At 35.8% G+C, this 12,286-nt stretch overlaps 1 non-coding gene across 1 annotated transcript; it reads left to right on the forward strand.

The window, feature by feature from the left end:
• The first annotated feature begins 1,232 nt into the window (after positions 1-1,232).
• LOC136321612 (U6 spliceosomal RNA) lies at positions 1,233-1,339 on the forward strand. The gene has a single exon (XR_010728758.1). It is a non-coding gene; the product is annotated as a U6 spliceosomal RNA (small nuclear RNA).
• Positions 1,340-12,286: the final 10,947 nt, after the last annotated feature.

Consider the following 12,286-nt stretch of genomic DNA (forward strand, 5'->3'; position numbering starts at 1 on the left):
TCCTTCCTGTGCATACCTAGGCCCAGCAGAGGCAGCCATAAACTGTGGATCACTTTGTACCTCCAAAGAGCAAACAGGTTGCCCAAGGCCAGTCACAGGCAGCATCTGACATTGACTGACACCAGGATCCCTCCCAAGAGGCACCTGAACCAATGTACTTAGTGGCCAGCTTTAGACAACATTATAGCAAGATTCAATTAGCTTTACAAGCAGAATATCCAATAGGAGGAGATCTTGACAGGTTCCAGACCCTGTTGAGGTACATTGCACTTCATGTGATGTGCACCTGCACCACAGCTCATACACTGTGGTCAGGGTCAGTCCTCACAGTCAGTCAGCCTGGGGGTGGCCCCACTCATGAACAGGCCAATAACAATCAAGACAATTATAACAAGAGGAACCACATAATTCACACAAGAGACATTCCTGGAGCATACAGATCAGGTGATCAAGAAAACTTCAGTACTGGGTCCCACAGGACCCTTAGAACATAAGACCACCCTATCAAGAATGGGAGTCATAGAAGATCTACCAAATACATAAAAACAAATGCAAAGAGGCACCCCAAATGGGTAGTCAAAGAAATATGCCCCAAATGAAAGACTAGGAGGAATCTCTAGAAAATGAACTAAATGAAATGTGAGCAAGTAATTGAGTAAAAACAAAACAAAACAAAAAACCCCACACAGTTTAAAGAATACTGAAGGAACTTAGTGAGAACTATAAAATATCTGGAATAAAGAATACACTAGAAGAAATAAACAGTAGGCTGGATGAAGCAGAGGATTGAATCAATAATTTGGAAGATAAAGAAAAAAACCTAATCAGAATAGCACAATGAAAAAATAATTAAAAAATAAAGATAGTTTAAGGAACCACAAAGACGCCAAATAGCTATAGTACTCTTGATAACAAAGAATAAACTTAAAGGAATCATGCTACTTAATATTAAGCTATACTATAGTTCATAGTAATCAAAACAGCATAGTACTGGCATAAAAACAGACATACAGATCAATGGAACAAAATAGAGAGCCCAGAAATAAACCCACAACTTTATGGTCAATTGATATTTGACAAAGGACGTAAGAACATACAATGGGGTAAAGATAATCTATTCAACAAATGGTATTGTGAAAATTGGATAGATATGTGCAAAAAAATAAAATTAGACTACTTTCTTCCACAAGAATAAACTCAAAATTGATTAAAAACTTAAATGTAAGACTTGAGAGCTCACTTCAGCAGCACATATACTAAGATTGGAATGATACAGAGAAGATTAGCATGGCCCCTGCACAAGGATGACACCCACATTCCTGAAGCGTTCCATATTTTGAAGAAAAAGAAAAGACTTTAAACAACAAAAATCCTAGAAGAAAACATAGGTAGTAAAATCTCATACATTTTACATAGCAATATTTTTTTCTGATATGTCTCTTTGGGCAAGGGAAATAATAACAACAAAAAATAAACAAGTGAGACTACATCAAACTGAAATGTTTTTACATAGCAAAGGAAACCATCAACTTAATGAAAATACAACCCACTAAATGAGAGATATTATAAATATTTACCAATGATATATCTGGTAAGGGGTTAATATTCAAAATTTATAAAGTACTAACACAACTCAACACCAAAAAATCAATCAATTAAAAAATAGGCCAAGGACCTGAATAGACACTTCTCCAAAGAGGACATACAGATGACCAATAGATATATGAAAGGATGTTCAACATCACTAATCATCAGAGAAATGCAAATTAAAACCACAATGAGATATCACCTCACATCTGTCAGAATGGCTATCCTCAATACATCAACAAACCACAAGTATAGGTGAAGATGTGGAATAAAGGGAACCCTCATACACCATTGGGGGAATGCAGACTGGTACAGCCACTGTGGACAACAATATGGAGTTTCCTCAAAAAATTAAAAATGAAACCGCTTTATGACCCAGGAATTCCACTTCTAGGAATATATCTGAAAAGAACTGAAACATTGATTTGAAAGAATAAATGCATCCCTACGTTCACTGCAGCCCCATTTGTCTGCAGTCAAAATATGGAAGCAGCCCAAGTGCCCATCAGTACGTGAGTGGATAAAAAAGCTATGGTACCTTTACACAATGGAATACTACTCAGCCATATAGAAAAGAAAAGGAAAAAAATAAAAAGGGAAGTCTTATTTTTTGCAACAGCATGGGTGGATCTGGAGAGTGTTATCTAAGTGAAATAAACCAGTCAGACAAGGAAAAATACCATATGATATCACTTATATGTGGAATCTCATGAACAAAGTTAACAGACAAAATGGAAAGAGAATGACTCAAAGATACAGAAAACAGACTGATAGCTAGAGAGTAGAGGGCTTGGGGTTGGGTTAAAAAGTTGAAGGAATAAAGCAAAAAATAAGCAAACAACCCCCCCCAAACTCATAGATACAGACCATAGTATGGTGATTACTGGATAGAGTGGGGGAAGTAGAGGAGGGTAAGGGTGATGATATAAGAGGGTGATGGTGATGGAAGGAGAATTGACTGTGGGTGGTGAACACACAGTACAATAAACAGATGATGTATTCTAGAATCATAAACCTGAAAGCTATATAGTTTTATTAACAAATATCACCCCAATACATTTAATAAAAATTAAAATAATATAATATGATTTATATCTTTCCTGAACTTTTTATTAACATACAAGTATACATATTATTTAAAAGCACATGCTATAATGGTTTCCAGATTCTCTTAAATTACCATAACTAAATATATACACATGCACAAACACACACATGTAAATAACCATCTTTTTAATTAAAAATGTTTATGTGCTGATACACAACATATATTTTCTTCACCAGTACATGGATATCTTCCTGATTTTAGATTCATTTTATTGCGTTCCATTTCACAACTGATGTACAAATTATGTAGTTAGTATCAGTGGCAATTTGATTATGTATGTTTTTACTTTAAGAGTTGCTCTAGCCTGACCTGTGGTGGCGCAGTGGATAAAGCATTGACCTGGAATGCTGAGGTCGCCGGTTCAAAACCCTGGGCTTGCCCGGTCAAGGCACATATGGGAGTTGAAGCTTCCTGCTCCTCCCCCCCTTCTCTCTCTCTCTCTCTCTCTCTCTCTCTCTCTCTCTCCTCTAAAATGAATAAAAAAAAAAAGAGTTGCTCTATATTTAAAAGAAAGCATATTTGAAATTTTGACATTATCTAATTGCTCTTCTAAATAAAGTTTATGAGTTCAAGGATGCCAAAATGGCCTATTTCTGTAGATCAGGGGTCGGGAACCTGTGGCTCGCAAGCCAGATGTGGCTCTTTTGATGGCTGCATCTGGTTCGCAGACAAATCTTTAATAAAAAAAATAATGTTAAAAATATAAAACATTCTCATGTATTACAATCCATTCATTTCCTACCACTCATGTTCATGGTTGTGGGTGGCTGGAGCCAATCATAGCCATCCTCCGGGGCAACACCAAATTTTTATTGGGTAATGCATAATGTACACGGGTCGTTGTATGGCTCTCACAGAATTGCATTTTAAAATATGTGGTGTTCATGGCTCTCTCAGCCAAAAAGTTTCCCGACCCCTGCTGTAGATCTTTCTTACCGTTGCTCACTGACATTTTTCACTTATGTTAAGCTGGAAGGTAATAAATATCTCAAATGTATTTTCTATATGTATTTCTCAGATTATTATTAAAAACAGAGGAACCTGGTATGTGCTTATTATGATTTCTGTAAGTTGTTTATTTTACCTACTTTTCAATATACATTTATCTAAAAAATAAAACTACCTGATTTTCTACATAAAAATTGATCTGATACAATAATTAATGCTGCTCATTTTTCACTGAAAGTGGGTGATAAAAATTTGATATCAGTTAATTCAGTGGCCATTTGTTTGTTTAAAAAACACCCTTATTGAGCATTGATCTTTCCTTAAAAGGTATTAAGTGCTGAATATACAAATATAAATAACTCCAAACCAGAATTAGGGCAAACCTCTCTTGAAAAATTTATTTCTCACTTTACTTGAAGTAACTATTTATTTTTCTTGAGTTGCGTAACAGAACCTGAAGAGAAGCACAACATTTAATTTTGATCTTTTATTGGCGTTTTGTGGAGATTGTATACAAGGCTCAGACACTCTCTACTGCTCTCTGCCTTTCTGGAAATGTATAACCTTCCCTGGAGTTTATAATGTATAAAAATGTGTCTATTGCAATATCCCAGCCAGGCTCAGTCATTACCTGGGCTCTGTACTAGGAAGTGTGGCCATTATGTGAACTTGGTGGTGAGGCCAAGCCATGAGAGCTGGGGTCCTGCATGATTTATGCCCCTCATAACAGGAGATCTGAGTGGTGAACCTTCATGGCTGCAGGCAGATGCAGCCTTGGTGTTGGCTGTATCTGGAAAAGGTGAGACAGTAGGTTCAAAACAAAGTGGCTAAAGTCAAAGCATGAGTCCAAGATTTAACATGATTGTTTATATGGGACAGCAGGTAGTATTCTCCCATTCTTCAGATAGGTCTGCTGAAGACATTTATGATGGTCCCCATTCAAGCTTATATGGGTAAAACTGTATAGAAGATGGAATTCAATAGATAGGAATTGGTAAGGGCCACTGAAAGGCACCTTTTAGCGTAAAGGCAGTCAAACGTACCTAACCTACTGAGGAATAATCCTATTCCGAATATTCTTTCTCTTGCCTTCTGGTGGAAACAAGTTCTCTTTTCATTCTTTCAGTTGTCATTTTGGAGCAATCCAAGTGATAGGAGTGGGAGCCGGGTAAGAAAGTCAGCAAAATGCCTTACATCTACCAGTTCTAGGGTGTAAGTGAATCTATCTATCTGCCCCTGGTCGCAGCGGTAAATGGAGCTATAATCAAGTCTAGAATGGGTTTTCCTAGTTCCAGAGAAGGATGGCTACTCTTTATTCTGAACACGCTATCCACGCCCTCTCCTTGTTGAACTGAAGTCAATGGCACAACATGAACACTAGGACCCAGAGTTATGTTCCTAGACTTAATTATTTAAATAAAACACCAAGGCATCTGTGCTCTGCCCTTTTGCATTATATGAATTCAAGATGACAGCTTCTTTGGTGACACAGTTTTCTTGTTGTCATACTTGCATACTGTGTCCCATGGTGATTATTGTAGACATTATTTCCTCCAGGGTGGTCCACAGTTATTTAACACCTTAAATCACTTTGGGATCTCTGGGTAAGGATTTATTAATTAGGTGGACAGAAGATAAATATATCTGTAACTATGGCAAGGAGCCAAGGCTTACTGCTCCCAAGCGTTCTAAGAAGTTGCTAGAACCCAATTTATCTTCAGAGAATGAGTAACATGGGTTCAAGAGGGAAAACACTGACATGAAAGAATGCTATTTTAAATAATCATTAAAATGAGATTATTTACTTTTTTAGGTAAAATTCTTTTAAATAAATCTCCCCAAAGAGTTCATAAGCAACAATTTTGGAGTACTTCCAAATTTGTGCTGATACAGTTTCCTGGAAAGTCTAGCAGATGTTTTTTTGGGGGGGGGATCCCATGTTAGGGTCTTTTTATTATTTTTCATCATCTAACAACAATGAAGGTGCTCATAAAATATACTAAAACTGGCATTCATTTGGAGAAAATTAGAGGTCCTTTTATGTCTAACAAATGAAATTCTTTGAACAAGAAATGATTTCACTCACATGTTTCTCTTTACTGAAGTTTTTTGAGACAAAAAGAATATATCATAAGTATGCCCTTTTGTTTAACTGTCCATGTCTGTGATGTTCTGAATCAATTTTTGTTTGAAGATCAGGGCAACCATAATTTGATTTCTTTTCTATGAAGTTTTCTTATTTTTTTAAGATGTCTCTTCAAAATAAGGCTTTCCCATTTTATAGGGTAACTTGTACATCAAGTGGTGATCATGAAAAAAAAAAGTGAAAAATGTCTGTTTAGAACATTGGTTGGGATGGTGCATAAAAATAAAATGGGGAGGATTTTGTAGATTTGTGTATCTCGTAAACATATTCTAAATCATAAACTTTACTGAAACAAGTTGTAGAAAATCAAATTAATTTACCTTAAAATGTCAGCCGTTGGGAACATTACATCACTCTAAAGACTGGCACTGCCATAGCAGAACATGCACAGAGACACCAGATAGATTAGGGGGATAAACGTTGCTTTGCTGTTCAGGAGAACATTCTTCTTCTTTGCCTTACATTTGAAATATAAACTAACATGCTATTGAAATGCTGCTGCGATCAGACATTCATTCTTAAATGTTGTCAATGAATCAAGTACCAGGAAAAAAAATGCTATGCTCAGAAAAAATCCTCATAGCGAGGCCCACATGTGTATCCTGCCCTCTCAGATGTTAGTTATGCAGAATTGCAAACAGCCTGTGTGTTATTGTCAAGGGATATCTATTATGCCAGCCTCTTTGTTTCACTTTTGCTATGTCTTGTTTAGCCGCCAGAATAAAAACTGCAAAGGATTAGCAATTGCTTGCCAAATGCTATGTCTTCCCCAGGTATTTGAAAATAAAACATCTCGAATTTTTATGGCTTGCCATTTTTAGCACTTTCCAATTATATCTTGAGATGTGTGTGTGTGTGTGTGTGTGTACATTTTAACCAGAGAAGAAGTAATATCAAAAAAGTCATGATGTTTAAAACTTCTCTTTCCCTCTCCTTTTATAAAGAGCCACTTTTTGGAAAAGAAATCATATTCCTCTTTTTAAAAGTACCTCTGAAAAAAAAAAGTACCTCTGCATTTTCCTTTTGAAGGAGAGTTTCCATATTTTTAGGCGGCCAATTTTATTCTTACAACTATATGACATTGTATCATTTTCTTTTTATTCCTACCAGAGGAGATGCCCTGGATTAAATTGTCTTTGGCTGATAAAGCACGTGGAAATCAAAGCAAGCTAAGAGATGTTCCTCAGATATTTTCTGCCTTAGAAACTAGGGAAGGAGCAATGTTGCAAAAGATTCCAGAGAACTCTGGGGGTCAATTGGAAGAAGAAGCTCAAGGTTAAGAGAAATGAGAGCTGGATTTTTGGGTACAAAGACACAATAGTCTTTTTATATGATAATTTGTCATATATTAATTTAACAAATATCTGGTCAACTCTCACTTGATTTCAGGTGCTGTGTAAGCACATGTCCTCTAGTTATAAAATATGTGTTTATTGTTAATAGTATAGAAAAATGAATGACACTAAATATGTAGTCAATCACAAAGATTTCCCATTTGTTAATTAGGGCATTAGATAAATTTTTTCTATCAAGGTTTTAGAACTTGGATTGTTAGTGAAATTTAAACCTGTTGATCATTCATTAACATTTAAGAATTACATTTGTTGTTTATTAGTCCAGAAGTCACTTTCCATTTTAGGTATCATTATGAAGTATGACATATTGTTAGTTTTACAAAATTATAGTAATTAAAAAAAAGAGTTAAAATTTTTCTGATGAATTTGCCGTGAAATTCCTATCAGAGTGACTTTGCATATGTCTTGTTTTATATACTTAAAAGCTTATTTGATCTGAGTATCAACCAAGGACAACACACTTAAAAAAATGGTTTCCCCTTGGGTTACATAAGCAGCTAAACAAACAGCATATACATGTTCCATTGGCTTTGTTTCATAGGCAAACCAGTTACTAGAAGTATGCATATCTTCGGTCTCTGACCAGAGTACAATGTCCCTTATAACTGATATTTAAAATTCTAACGTGGCCCTGGCAGGTTGGCTCAGTGGTAGAGCATTGGTCCAGCATGTGAAAGTACCAGGTTTGATTCCTGGTCAGGGCACACAGGAGAGGCACCTATCTGCCTCTCCACCCAAACCCTCCTTCCTCTCTATCTCTCTCTTCCCTTCCCGCAGCCAAGGCTCCATTGGAGCAAAGTTGGCCCAGGCGCTGAGGCTGGCCCCATGGCCTCTGCCTCAGGCACTAGAATGGCTTGGGTTGTAACAGAACAATGACCCAAATGGGCAGAGCATCACCCCCTAGTGGGCATGCTGGGTGGATCTCAGTTGGGAGCATGCAGGAGTTCGTCTCTCTGCCACCCTGGTTCTCACTTCAGAAAAATAGGAAAGAATAATAATAAAATAAAATTTTAATGTGTACAATGCTCAAATGCACAAAAGTACAGTGGGACTCTTCCCCAATATGGTTATCTCTTATTTAGTGGAATGGATTATTTCATTATAATAGAAATCCCAATGTTTTCTTCCTACTCCATTTAACTTCATTCTCTCCATCTTTGAGCTAACACTGCTTTTTTGTTTGTTTTTCTGTTTAAATATAATCTAGATAAGAACCTTTTTTTTTTCCTTTTTAAATAAATTAACTGAACAGTTTATCACCATTGCTGTTGGTAGTAACTCAGAACTTTTTCTTGGCTTTTATATTATTCTCTTTAGGTCATCTTATAATCTACCTATTTTTTGCTGAACTGTGGACTTAGTGTTACTGATATTTAGATCAATATCTCTTTTGCAGAGGTGTCTTACTTTTCCTTCATCAGCGTAACATCCAATTGCCTTACAACACATCTACCTATGTACATCACACCTGTTTGATCTCATGTCTAAGACTAAAGCCATTACTTTCCCTCAAATGGATCAAACCTCTGTTTCTTCCACTATCATATATTTCTCATTTTGATTGGTAGCCTAACCACAATCCCTGGTCACAAAGCCGAACTACTAGAAATCATTTATCTAAGTAAGGATGTCGCTAAGTTAATTGACATAACTGATAAAACTCTCAACCTTAATGACTTAGTTCAATATAATTCATTTCACACTCTCATCACTGTCAAAAATGGGTATTCCTGGTTGGTAGCCCTCCTTGCAATATTGACTCAGGACTTCAGTTTTTGCCTCTTTTCTCCAACTTTTTTCTCTCTCCCTCTGAACAATCACAATGGGCATTTTATTGGTCTATAAAATAGGATGATAATAGCATCAAAATTTCAAGTTTAAGGCCTAAAGTTGATCCAAGTAAACTTCCTTGCATGTAGTAGTGTTTACTATACAGTAGCTATTCATTATCTTCAGATGCTTCATGATTTGGTCCCCTGGTAGACCAGGAGAAGCCTAAAGACATGAACTTTATTGTCACTTCTGTATCCACAATGTCTGTTTTTATAAAATTTAAAGTTTTTTTTGCTAGTAGACACAACACAGTGACACTCGGGTGAGAGGGAGAACTCTTTTGTTACACATCTGCAAAGGAAAGGCCACACAGGCTCTTGCTCCCAAGGGCTGAGTAACAGCCGTTGGAGCCCCAAGGGAAAGCTTCTGTGTGGCAAGTGGGATGGTTTAGCCAGATTTTTTGTTTTGTTTTGTTTATTTATTCATTTTAGAGAGGAGAGGGAAAGAAGAGAGAGAGAGGAGAGACAGAGAGAGAGAAGGGGGGGGAGGAGCTGAAAGCATCAACTCCCATATGTGCTTTGACCAGGCAAGCCCAGGGTTTCAAACCGGTGACCTCAGCATTTCCAGGTCGACGCTTTATCCACTGTACCACCACAGGTCAGGCAAGCCAGATTTTGAGGGCTTCCTATATCTGGGATAATTTAAATAACTTTGCGGGTTTGGGGAACAGAGGTTCTAGTTTTCTGACACCTGATCTGGGGCAACGACGACAGCTTCATTGTGGTCTCCGGAGCGGGACTCCGATAAGAGAAGTCATTGAGGTGTAGGCTTCATCAGCTGCTTAAGGAGATTTGACTGGTCTCTGCTCAGAGCTTTCAACTTGGGTCAAGGAAGAAACAAACTGTATATAAATGCCTCTTAGAGTCCTTAGAAAAAGGAAGTACTTGTTTTATCTTTGTTAAATAGAATGGAATTAATATCCTGGGAAAATATCACCTAACAGTATTTCTTAGGTCTTGTGCTTAGTATTAATGTTTGGTTTTGGCTATACTGACATCAATGATGAATTTAAATAGCTATTCTAAAACCTTTTATTACAAATCTATAAAGAGATAGTGATATATTGCATCATTGTGTTTAATTCCTCTTTGTAACCTTTTAATACTAAGGAAGTTTTTGAAAATAGTAAATTTTCAGATCTGACCATAATTTGATTCATGCCTTTTTTGTATCATGTTAGACATTGTCTCCAGATTCTCATCTCTAACATCTGATGGAGGAAACATTGTGTGCAAAGTTATCCTTCAAGTTTATTGAACTCAAAAGTATTCATACTGAATCTTAATTTACCCTGCTTTTTATTTTGGTGGTCATTAGCAATGCAAACATAGTCACTCTCTGGTCTCAACACCTGTGAAATGTAATGCACATTCAAAAAGAAACTAGGAGTTATTTTGTTTTACTGTGTACAACGTATCCGTAGTTTGACTATTTTTTTATTCTTAATCATTGGGGCTGTCTTGCACAATTCCATCTGCCCTACAGAGCTGGCATGGCATTCTCTTTGAAATCATATGTATTCCTATTATGTCTTCCTCATCTTGAAAGCAGAGAGAAGAGTAACCATTTTCATCTCTCGTAATGCCAGACACCTGCTTCCATTGTCTGGTTTGGTTCACCCAGCTCAGTCATTTTCCAGATTATTATAAGCTTACATTGGGAACAATTCCAGCAAAAGACAGTTTCATCTGAAGCACTTGCTTCTGGTTCTACCTTTGTATTCTCCCAGTCAATCTCCCGTTGCTTCTAGCTCTTTCTTTCCCCTTTTCATCAGTTTTTTTTTCTTGTCAATTTTCAGTACTGATCTTCCTACATAAGAAGAAATCCTCTAAAGATTTTCTTGGTTCACATAGATATCACCTCCTCTGGTAACAAAGATATTGAACTTAATAGATTAGGGGTTAGAGTAAGGCCAAGAAAACCTTAATATTACTCAGCAACTGATAAACATCATGGCAGCCTTGCTAGCAATAATATTATCTGGGCGGATATGATACTTTTATACAAACTCCTTACACATACATTGACTTATTTGACTCTTAGAAAACTTTGGGAGCTAAGCAGGTCAGTTATTCCCATTTCATAGATCACGATGACTGAAGCTGAGAGAGGAGAAAAAAGCTAATGCAACGTCATAGTGTTTTTCATTCAGCTAGTACATTTTTATTTTTACTATGCACAAAACCATGTTTAATTCCTTAATATCTTGAGAAATCTGAGGTACTTGAGCAAAATTGTTTTTGAAATACTGTAATAAGCTCCAGTAAATGTCAGAAGAAATAGCTAAAATAGAAATTCACAATTTAGAATGATTCTTAATATGACTTAGTCAAAAAATAAATGGAAATTATGTTTTTATGATAGTTGTCTAGTGTCTTTGATTAAGAATAAGTTATAAAATATAATTCTATATCTGAGTTCCCAGTCCCATAAATGCCAATCTTATATATTTCTTTGATATTAAAAAGAGAACACAAGGAAATAAAAATACAGTACCATTTATTATAACTCAGATTAACTGTCAATGAATGTAATTGTTGAGATGTTTTTACTTCTAAATTTTTTATGATGCTATAATTTATTCATGTAATTGATGAAATATTATTTTTGAACAAACCTGTCTTTTATATAATATAATGAGATAAAACCAAGAATTTTTAAACATATAATTTAATAGGATCTCTGGAATTATAAAAGCTAGTGCTAGGTCAAAAGCTTATTAGTAGTAAACACTTGAAAAAGAGGAATAACATTAGTTAATTTGGAAATAAAATTTTCTTGTGCATATTTTTTCATAGAAAAAAATAAAAATTTTAATAAAATCTGGCTAGTAAAATATATGTGTCCATGTGACAGTCCTTGATTAAACTCTCAGGGCTGTATTAAGCCATCAATCTAACAAATAAGTTATAGACAATAATGGATCAATTAATTAGTTGTGTCAGTAACTTCCAAAGAGAAGCTAATAGTTTGTTTCAAGCATTGTCTTCACCAATGAATATAAGACTATCAAGAGAGCAAGTGAAATGAGCCAGTCAGAGAAAGACAAATACCATACGATTTCATTTATATGTGGAATCTAATGAACAAAATAGAAACAGACATATATATGTCTCCCCAAAATCTCATAGACACAGACAACAGTATGGTGATCACCTCTATGGAGGTAGAAGAGGGTAAAGAGGGGATAAATGGTGATAGAAGTAGACTTGACCTTGAGTGGTAAACACACAATGCAATATATAGATGATGTATTATAGAATTATACACTTGAAACCTATATAATTTTATTAACCAATGTCACCCCAA

Source organism: Saccopteryx bilineata, chromosome 1 (genome assembly GCF_036850765.1).
Source record: "Saccopteryx bilineata isolate mSacBil1 chromosome 1, mSacBil1_pri_phased_curated, whole genome shotgun sequence".
Classification (NCBI taxonomy): domain Eukaryota; kingdom Metazoa; phylum Chordata; class Mammalia; order Chiroptera; family Emballonuridae; genus Saccopteryx; species Saccopteryx bilineata.